The 9,929-nt window shown below is 33.2% G+C and overlaps 1 long non-coding RNA gene across 7 annotated transcripts; it reads right to left on the bottom strand.

Annotated features, from left to right (window-relative positions):
• Positions 1 to 384: 384 nt before the first annotated feature.
• Positions 385 to 7,574, bottom strand: LOC107858605. Of its 7 annotated transcripts, none has more exons than XR_007052126.1 (5): positions 7,389 to 7,555; positions 5,186 to 5,316; positions 3,425 to 3,820; positions 1,357 to 1,989; positions 385 to 813 (listed from the first exon to the last, which is right to left on the bottom strand). It is a non-coding gene; the product is annotated as an uncharacterized LOC107858605 (long non-coding RNA). The 7 variants fall into 7 exon arrangements; XR_001671140.2 differs by having other exon boundaries at positions 385 to 521; positions 652 to 1,989; positions 7,389 to 7,548; XR_001671142.2 differs by having other exon boundaries at positions 385 to 1,989; positions 3,425 to 3,698; positions 7,389 to 7,567.
• Between the last annotated feature and the right edge of the window lie 2,355 nt (positions 7,575 to 9,929).

The following is a 9,929-nucleotide window of genomic DNA, read 5'->3' as shown; positions in this document are numbered from 1 at the left end:
ATTATTTATATAATTAATTTTTATGAATGATCTTTTCATATAATTTGCCTAAATAAAAGGACAAAATAGGTTCAATAGGTACATGAGAAGGACATTTTAGACGCAATAGATAAGTGAGAAGGACATTTTAGTTCTAATAGGTAGACGGAAATGACATTTTAGGTCCAATAGGTAGACGAAAGATATTTTTACACCATTTTACATAGTTGAAGGGCATTTTAGGCCATTTTCCGTTCTTATATTTGTCTCAAATAATGAAATTAAATAACATGAATCTAAATAATAAGTAATATGATAGATTGATGGGTTATGTTGGATACGGCGATAGTTAGAATAAAATAAATATTTATATGTGAAATGGAATTCCTTGAACATTTACTTAGATGACGAAGAAATACACCAAAGATTTCATTCATTGTTTGTGATTTAATTATACAATTGACCTGTACCCCAAGCAACCTGCATAACCTATAATTACAATTTTGACAACATTTCCTCCTTGTATCATCCATGGAAGAATACTGACACAAGATACAGAAATAGATGCACTTAGCATACAATCTATCAATTTCTCACTTTAGATGAGTGGAAAAGTCACTGGTATATAGAAATAGACGGAAACTTGAACTTGTCCGAGATGAATGGTATTACCTGCTGTCTCTGACTCTCAACCAAATCACGGTAGAAAACTAGAAATCATGCTCTGCATCATAGTCATGTAACTTCAGCTCAGCCCTCTGATTCGTATAGCTGAAGCAGATTTTTCGAACCGAAAAATGCTTTCTCGCAAACGCCTAAAGCAAGCATCACAGCCTGAAAACCAGAAGAGCAACAAAAATTAGCTCCATCATAAGCAGGGGCCCATTCTTGAAGAGGCTTCCCAGTTTCCTCCACGAATCGTTTCAATGAATAATACTTAACAATCTTAGCACACAACATGTCAGAGCGCGGAACAGTGACAATTAACGGTGCTTGATGTGAAGAATTATACACCATGTAATCCAAGAAATGCACAGGCTGACATATATACATTACTAAAACCACATTCACTCAAGATGGATGACAAAAACAACCTTTCCTCCTTGCACAAAGATGCTAAATATTACTATTGCCAAATGAAAGAGTAGTCTTTGAACCTACTCTATGCTCAAACCCTTCGGTTCTCGCATTGTTCAATCGAATTACCTTTGACGCTAAGTCATTTTTAGCTTCTAATAGATTTGTTAGTTCCGCACCTGCAAGCCTGCCATTTTACTATGCCACTATGATATAGGATTCTGAATTGTTGCAACTCCTTTAAAGTCTCATTGTCAATAAATTTAAATAACAATTTTACAACTTTGACATAGAGCATACCTGGGCAATTTGTTCTTCCTTTGAATTCCCTAATTCACCTGCAAGAGTTAGAAAGGGTGATATCTCAACTTTCTTACCATTGTTCCTACTTTTGTCTTCATGCATCGGTTAATTACCGAGTCCACAAGAATCTGAAGTAGCTTCCCCGTAAACTCGGGATGACCTGTCCCAGTTCCCTGAAGAAAAAGATTATCGCTATCTAAAAAGTTATGCTAACAAACATGGCTTATCAAGTCGATATACAAGCAGATAACTTAAAACAGAGATCCATTTATTGACACACAAAACAGGACACGTAATGAAAAGTCTAAAGTTGATCTGACAAGATCTTCCATGTCATCTACTGCTGTATCAAGTTTACTGGAATAAAAGAAATGGATGAGGCTATAAAGTGCATGATAAGCCAACTTTTTTCTAGAGAATCGTACTTCCATTCTATTCTTCCAGTCAGTCTGAAATTTTTATTCGAAAGGAGACCATGCAGTCAAGATTAGTCTGTGAGCTTCAATAAGCCTACCCAGCACGTAGAATACAACATCCGAAGGGAAATGGTTGAGGTTGGATCCTCCATTTCCTGAACTATTTATTAATTATCCCAGACCGCCATGTCATTATTGAGTGCATGAAGACAACCTGGACATAACATTAGAGAGCGTGATATATGTATACAGCTAAAGAACCAAAGCACCACTACAACTACAATCTCCGGATATAAAGGAATCCAACTAACAGAACATACAGTGAACCCAAAATATTTCTAGCTAAGTAAACAGTAAGAAGAAATGATGGAGTCAGTTAAAACACCATTAAGAAAAGTCACGACTTCTCTACTGCTGGAAGTTCTAGTAAGTATAGTATATCTAGTTATACAATCATACATAATGCAAAAGGCCTCATCAGACCTATATTGAGAGCAGAAGTCACTCACAAAAGATTGATTGACTTGATTCTGTGTTTAAAGATTCGTCAGCAGAACTGAACAGTAATGCATGAAAAACTAAATCACAGATCTCAACAATACATGAGGAGATTTAAGATTGTTACACTATTCATGGTGCAATAGCTAGTCATGAAGTCATAGTATGATACTCTATTTATTTTTGTAATTACGTTACTTCTGGAAGTCTTGGTACTTTTTCCGATCTACAGAGGGAGTAGTATTCATCTTGTTACTGGATTGTCTTCCATCAAAAACTTAACTCTACATCTCAATACCATCCACACTTATATCATGTAATACTCAGGACACTTGAAGTGCAACATTGACTGCAAATGTGTAAACCATACAGCAAAATGTGAGAGAATGGTCAAAAACACAACTCAATCATCCCGATTTTTGAGTTTCATGCTTTAACCATCAGGTGTGTGAATTTTGAATTTCCTGTCTGAACTATCACCAACTATTTATCAAAACAAGCGTCAACTATCAATTAGTCACATTTCCTACAGAAATATCACCATAAACTTCAACATCGTTCACGTAGGAAAAATGAACAATTGATAATTAAGGTGTATTTTAATTAATAGTTGGTGAGAAAACTGAGATACAAGTTCAGGTATGAACCTCGAAAAAACAAATAAATATCTAAAAACTCATAAAGAATATAACAATAAAAAATCACCATCTCTTTCAGCAAGGTATTCACGAAAAAAATCCCATATATTTAGGAATTCATGAACATACAAACCAATACACACATACACACATATATAGAAAGAGAGAGTTAAGTTCCTGGAGAATTAGCTGTCTGCTGGGTTTCTTTCTTATAATTTCATGAAATGGTTTTCACTTCTGATCTCAAAACATAGAGTTGAGCATTCTTCAAATAACACACACTCGTCGCCTTTTTCTTGTCAAAAATGAAAAACACATCATTCATTGATGTTTGAAACAACCCTGATAAAATTAGTTAAGAATTCTCGTTGTTCATGGTAAAGCATACGCGCTAGGATGAGGATGTATACAAGTGCAAATGCCTGAAAAGTAAACACCAAACAACATAGAGGAGACCTAATAGTGCAGACTTGGTAAGAAATTTAGAACAGACTTGGTAAGAAATTTTCCAACCTAATAGTGCAGGGTGATACAGCAATAGCATCATGACTTCATTTCTGACATGAAATTCTCATATTCTGCATCCGCACCATAAGCAAGATTCTCCGCAGATGATGGAGAGCATTAGATGTGACAAAATTTCCATACACATAAGTAGGAACCGAAGGAGAAGGTGCACTATTCTGAGATTGCACTCCAGGAGGATAGCTTTGTTGTGCCTCGCCAGATGATGTATAAGTTTGTTCACCGGAAGAAACAGTCTGAGCAGGGGCACCAGATGATGATGCTGGAATTGGAGTAGGATACAATCAGGTTCACTCGATTTATAGAAAGGAAAACTGTAACTTCCTAATATTTGACAGTCGAATTCCTCGGTGCAGTTTGAGTGGGATGTGGTCTGTCCTTTTGCTGAATCAAAGCACCACAAATGAAAGAAAATGAAGAAAAAAAAACAAGAAACTAAGTCCATGATGAACTCTTTGTACAAAGAAACATCAATAGCAGAAAAATGAAAACATGTAACTGGATTTTCCAAAAAAGCAGACAACTAAGAATTGTAGTGCAAAGACTTGAGATTGCAAAAGTCTCTACATCAATTGGAAACTAAGATTTCTCTTTCTTTTTTATTCCAACTATCTTTTTCATTCTCCTTCTGGTCACAATTTGGACTCATGTACTTCCGAACAAATCAATACAATTTTCAAAAAAATATAAATATTAATTATTAAAACATGTGGATGAAGGGAAGCTTTGTTTGTGGCCAGGCCAGTAGTCATAGTACTTTGCAGGTGTCTTGTAGTTTCTTGTTTGGTGATGTAGATAGTTTATAGTACTACTCTCTTTATGTTTTTTCATACCATCTTATTTTTTGTACTTATTACGTCTTTTTATATAATTTTTGTTCTGAGCCAGGGGTCTATCGGAAACAGCCTCTCTACTACTTCTGAAGTAGTGGCATGGACTGCGTATACTCTACCCTCCGCAGACATCACTCTGTGGGATTACATTGGGTATGTTGTTGTTGTGGATGAAGTATAAACGAAAAATTTGAAGAAGAAAAAAAACAAGCTCAAAATAAAAGTGATGTTGCTATACAATAAAGCAATATGATAATTGAACTTACCCTACATAATTCATGGACAAGATTCAGATGCCAAGGATAGTTGAATCATTGAAAAGCTAGTACAAAGAGTAAATCCTGGTATATAAATGTATGACAAAAGAATTATACTAAGATTACTGGGGATTGGAAAAGTCTCGGCGTTAAATATTAGATCCATCCAAAGACTTCAGCATTTACTCGTCAATTATGCAGTTGTTGGCAATTATACATGATTTTCTCTTCTTTATTCTTTGATTTAAGCTGTGTGTTTCTTTCTCTTTCCGATCACTGTCATATGCAGTTGAAGTCTTAAATCTATTCAGTTATGGCATATTCCAGCGGTTGGTTTTTACACAGGTCAAGAAATCTTGTATCACTTCAGTTATAACAACAACAAAAAAACCACTATAATCTAGCAAATAGGGTCTGTGGAGGGTAGTGTGTATGCAGATCTTACCCTTACATCGAGAAGGTAGATAAACTGTTTTCAATAGACCCTCGGCTCAAAAATAGATGAAAAAGAGGATAATAGCAACAAGCACGAATAAATACACAAACTGCCATGCTACTTGAAACTTTGGTTATACAAAGTATCCTCCTCTTAATCTAAGTTTGAGATTGAACCCCATTGCAAATGTAAATGTGATGGGAGTTAGAGTGACGAAGCTTACTCCATGACTATGTAGACATTGTTGTGGTTTTCATATGAATCATAAAATTTTACTAAATGGTTATGTCCTGTCAAACCTCTTAATATCTTCACCTCCCTTCTCACGTCCTCAATGGCTATTGCAGTAGTCATCTGGAAAGGAAAATACATGATCATATATCTCAGATAAAACACCACCACCACCACAACAACAACATTATACCCTGTCAAGAATGGACCTTGGGTCTAACTCAACCTCAAAAGCTAGCTCATGAGGGGGGATTGTCCAAGACCATATAAGGAGACCAAGGACCCTTTAACCCACCGATGTGGGACTCCAACACCCCCCGCATGCCCAAGGATGGAGCGTGGATAATATAAGACGGGGGCCCAACATCGGAAACAATGAACTGGGTGGGCTTGACTCTGATACCATGATAAAGAAATGGACCTTGGGCCTAACTCAACCTCAAAAGCTAGCTCATGAGTGGAGGATTGCCCAAGACCATATAAGGAGACCAAGGACCCTTTAACCCACCGATGTAGGACTCCAACACCCCCCGCACGCCCAGAGCTGGACATCTAGAGCGTGGATAATATACGACGGGGGGCCCAACATTGGAAACAATGAACTGGGTGGGCCTGACTCTGATACCATGATAAAGAAATGGACCTTGAGCTAGCTTTTGGGGTGTGAGTTAGGTCCAAGACCAATTTTAACATGGTATCAAAGCCAGGTCCATCCCCGTTTTGGGATCCCAGTCCACGCGCTAGTGCCAGTTGGGCCTGGGCGTGAGGGGGGTGTTAGAGTGGGTAAAAGTCCCACATTGGTTGGGGAATGGACTAGTGGTTTGCTTATATGGACTTGGACAATCCTAACCTCTTGAGCTAGCTTTTGAGGTTGAGTTAGGCCCAAGGTCCATTCTTGACATACCCAGTATATTCCCACAAATCCCACTGATGCATATTCTGAACAACTATAGGCATACATCAACTTACATTATGCAATACTCAAGCGAAATAGAAAGATCAAGCTAGAAACACCAGCTCACTGAACAGCTATAAATTCCATAAAATTCGGATTAGGGAGGGGGGAGACATGCCAAATACACTGCAAGCTCTCATTAGCCCACTTATTAAGCAAGACAAACTTCCCGACTACAGATATGATAAAAACATCGACAAACTCATAGCTGCCTTGATTAGACAAACTGAGCAACTGATAACACTATTCAAGAAGATTTTACTGCAGTCATAAGATCCCTTAAACTCTACAAAATGTGAAAGGGGGGGAAGCTATAGGGAGTAATTCTTCCTCCTTCTCATGTTACTCGTACAAGTAGAAGGCAGAGAAAACACATTTAGCGCTATCTCTCCATTTACTTTTTTTGTTAAAACCAGAGCTACTTTAGTCTAGATTTTGTTCCCCTTCTTTGTTACTTCTAAACCAAATAAGGGACATGAACATCAGATGGAACTTACGAGCCTTCAGCAACAAACAAACCAAGCCATCCACATCATACATGGACCCACTTGAACCAACTTTCGTAAATTTTGTGAATTGTTTGCGTACGACAAATACTATTAGTCTCATCTCAATGATCATGTCGAAAAGTTTGGTATTCCAAACTCAAACGGTAACTTTTTGGACATCAATGATCAGCGGCAGAAAAAATGACAAGAACATCACCCCCTCCTCCTTGACTCCCCTTAGACTCTTAGGTTGTTCTTCCTCTTTTCATTGCACCTAATTATAATATCAGTACTCTAATACTCACAGTTAATCCCAATTCAGTGCACTTTACGGCTAATGAACAAATTTCTAGGTCCTTAAAACGGTCACCAGCATAACAAACATAATCACAAACACCACAAAGCATGTCACTGCAACAGAAGTTGCAAGAAACTTCCTCATTTCATCACTTCACATCCTTTTAACTTAATTACCAAAAATATTAAGCTTTAAACTTAAATCATCAACTATACCACCTAAGGAAACAGTAGATAATGGATCCATTTGGAAAACAAAAATTATGAATAGTACAAAAAAGATATTTGAAAATAGAAAGAAACAGAGTCAAATACCATAATCTATACAACAGATCTGGACACTACTTCTCAAGTAGTAAAAAGGAGAAAAATTCAACTACCTTTGACTACATAGATAACAGATCATAGCACTAAAATCAAACTTGAAACGAAAAAAAAAAATACAAAATGCAAACCTTTGATTTTGAAATGAGTTGTAGCGTTGGCAGAACATTCGAGGTGGTTAGCTACAGAGAGAACAATTTCAACTCTGCTTTCAAGGATGGAGAGAATTGAGAAATTTTTTGAATGAGAAAAGTGATGCGACTGAGAGTGTATTTGGCAGAGATATTATTTATGTGAAATTACAACATTACCCTTGATCGTTCCTCCCTGCCTCTTCTATACAGTAGAAACTTTAAAAAAAAAAGAATGCCGGAGCTCAATACCCTAACCGTTTGACCATAAATTTTTTTTTCTTTTTTTCTAAAATATTATTTTACTTTAATGAAAAAAAGTAAAATATCATTTTATTTGATCATGAATTTTTCAACTTCAATTTCAAAAAATTATTTGAAAAGTAAAAATTTTTCACTCAACTTCTCTCACAAAATTTTAAAAATAACTTTAATTTATATTAATGATCAAACACAATTCCAACTTTATCTTCATCTTCAACTCCAATTCTTAAAAAAATGAAAAAAAACTATGATCAAACAGGGCCTTAATTTGAGAAACCTGGAGTAATGATAAAATTGTTGGTTACAAATTTAAATTTTGAAAATAATTTTTTTAAAGAAATATATGGTAAGAATTATTTTGTAATTGAACCTTTTGTTTTTGAATTCTATCCATAATGAAAGCTGTGGTACATTCAATTGACCTATTATTTTTTTTTTTTAGAAAAAACTATATGATTTATCAAATATAAGGCTTTAATTATCTGATTTAATTTAAGTTTCAATTAATTATAATTTTTAGTCTCTTCTATTAATTAAATGTAATCCATAACTTCTCTCTTTTATTTCTTTTTAATTTTTTCTTTTTCTCTATTTTTTTTTTTTCTTTTTGTTCTTTTTCAGCTTTTTTCTCCTTTTTCCTTTTTGTTTTTTTTTTCTTTTGTTCTTTGTTTGTTTTCCATTGTTCCATTTTTCCCATTCTTTTTCTTTTCAGCGTTTCTCGTTTTTCTTTTTCATTTGTTTTTTCTTTTTGTTTTCCAATCTTTTTAAAAAAAATTCTTTTGGTTTGTTCTGGTCATCTTTTTTTTCTCTTTTTTTGTATTTTCTTTTTTCCTGCTTTTGTTTCATTTTTCTTGTCATCTTTTTTTTTTTCATTTTTTCTCTTATTTGTTGTTGTTGTATTTTATATTTTATATTTATTTAGCATATTATGTATTTTAAATAAATTTATTATTTATATTTGAATAGTTTAGACATGAGTATGTATAAGTTATCATTTGTATTTATAAACAAATAGGTATATAAATTAATTATATTTATTTGAGTCTAAAATATACAAATATGCATGTATAATTTAATAGAAATGTATCGTTAGTATTTGTATGTCAAATTTAATATTTGTATTTGTATATAACCAAGTATCATTTGTATGTGTATGGTTCAAGTTGTTTAAACATGTATCATTTGATACAAATGTAACATTTGAATTTGCATAATTTAGCATTTTTTTTTTGTATAATTTATCATTGTATTGTTTAAGTTGTATCAATAAAATAGAATTCGTATCATTGAATATAAATACACGTGTTCATAGAAAGAAAAAGAACAATTATTTCCAATTATTTTAAAATATAAATAATACAGTCAACTATAAACTCAAATACAAAAAATGAAATAAATGAAATTATAAATACAAATAAATATACGGTCATATTATAAATACAAATACAAACTAGTTCTTTAAATATACTAGTGCTGCATCGAAATAGAATACCGATACAAATAAAATAAAATTACAAAATAACAAATACAAATATGCAGTCAACTATAAAATACAAATACAAAACATTTATTTAAATTACAAGTCTGAATTGTATTAAATATAAATGATGGTGCACACTATATAATACAAATATAAGTGTGAACTATAAAATATAAATACAAATACAATTATATCAACGAATATAAGAATATAAATGAACTCACATACAAGTGTGAACTATAAGATATAAATACAATTGTATCAACGAATACAAAAATATAAATAATTGTTCACATACAAATACAATATGTGATTGTGGTATTTTCGTTATCATTCATAGTTTGTGCTCGATGTAGCTATATTTTTCGAAAGTACAAAAGAATATAAAATAGAACAAAAAAATATAAAAAGAAAAAAAAAAAGAATAATGAGAAATAGAAGCTAGATATAAAAGAGAGAGAGAAAAGCAAAAAATAAAATAGAAAAAATGAAAATACAAAAAAAAAAAAAAGGAGAGGGGCTAGGGACAAGAAAAAAGAAAAAATATAAAAAAAATTAAAAAGAAAAAAAAAGAAGAAAAAGAAATAGAAGTTAGTGATCGAAGAGAGGAAAAAAAACGAAAAGAAAGAAACGAAAAAAGAAAAAAGAAAAAAAGTTGGTTCATGTAATTACTCATTGTATTTGTATTTTATATTAAAAATAGTCAATTGCATACAGTTTATACATTGGCTACAGGTTGTAATTTTAAAAATTAGGCTATGGACTCTACCAATTTGCTGAAAGTTAAACTATTTCTG

The sequence above is a fragment of the Capsicum annuum genome, chromosome 2 (assembly GCF_002878395.1).
Source record: "Capsicum annuum cultivar UCD-10X-F1 chromosome 2, UCD10Xv1.1, whole genome shotgun sequence".
In the NCBI taxonomy this organism is placed as follows: domain Eukaryota; kingdom Viridiplantae; phylum Streptophyta; class Magnoliopsida; order Solanales; family Solanaceae; genus Capsicum; species Capsicum annuum.
The sequence above is the reverse complement of the archived record's forward strand: the minus strand, read 5'-3'. Positions and strand labels throughout refer to the sequence as shown.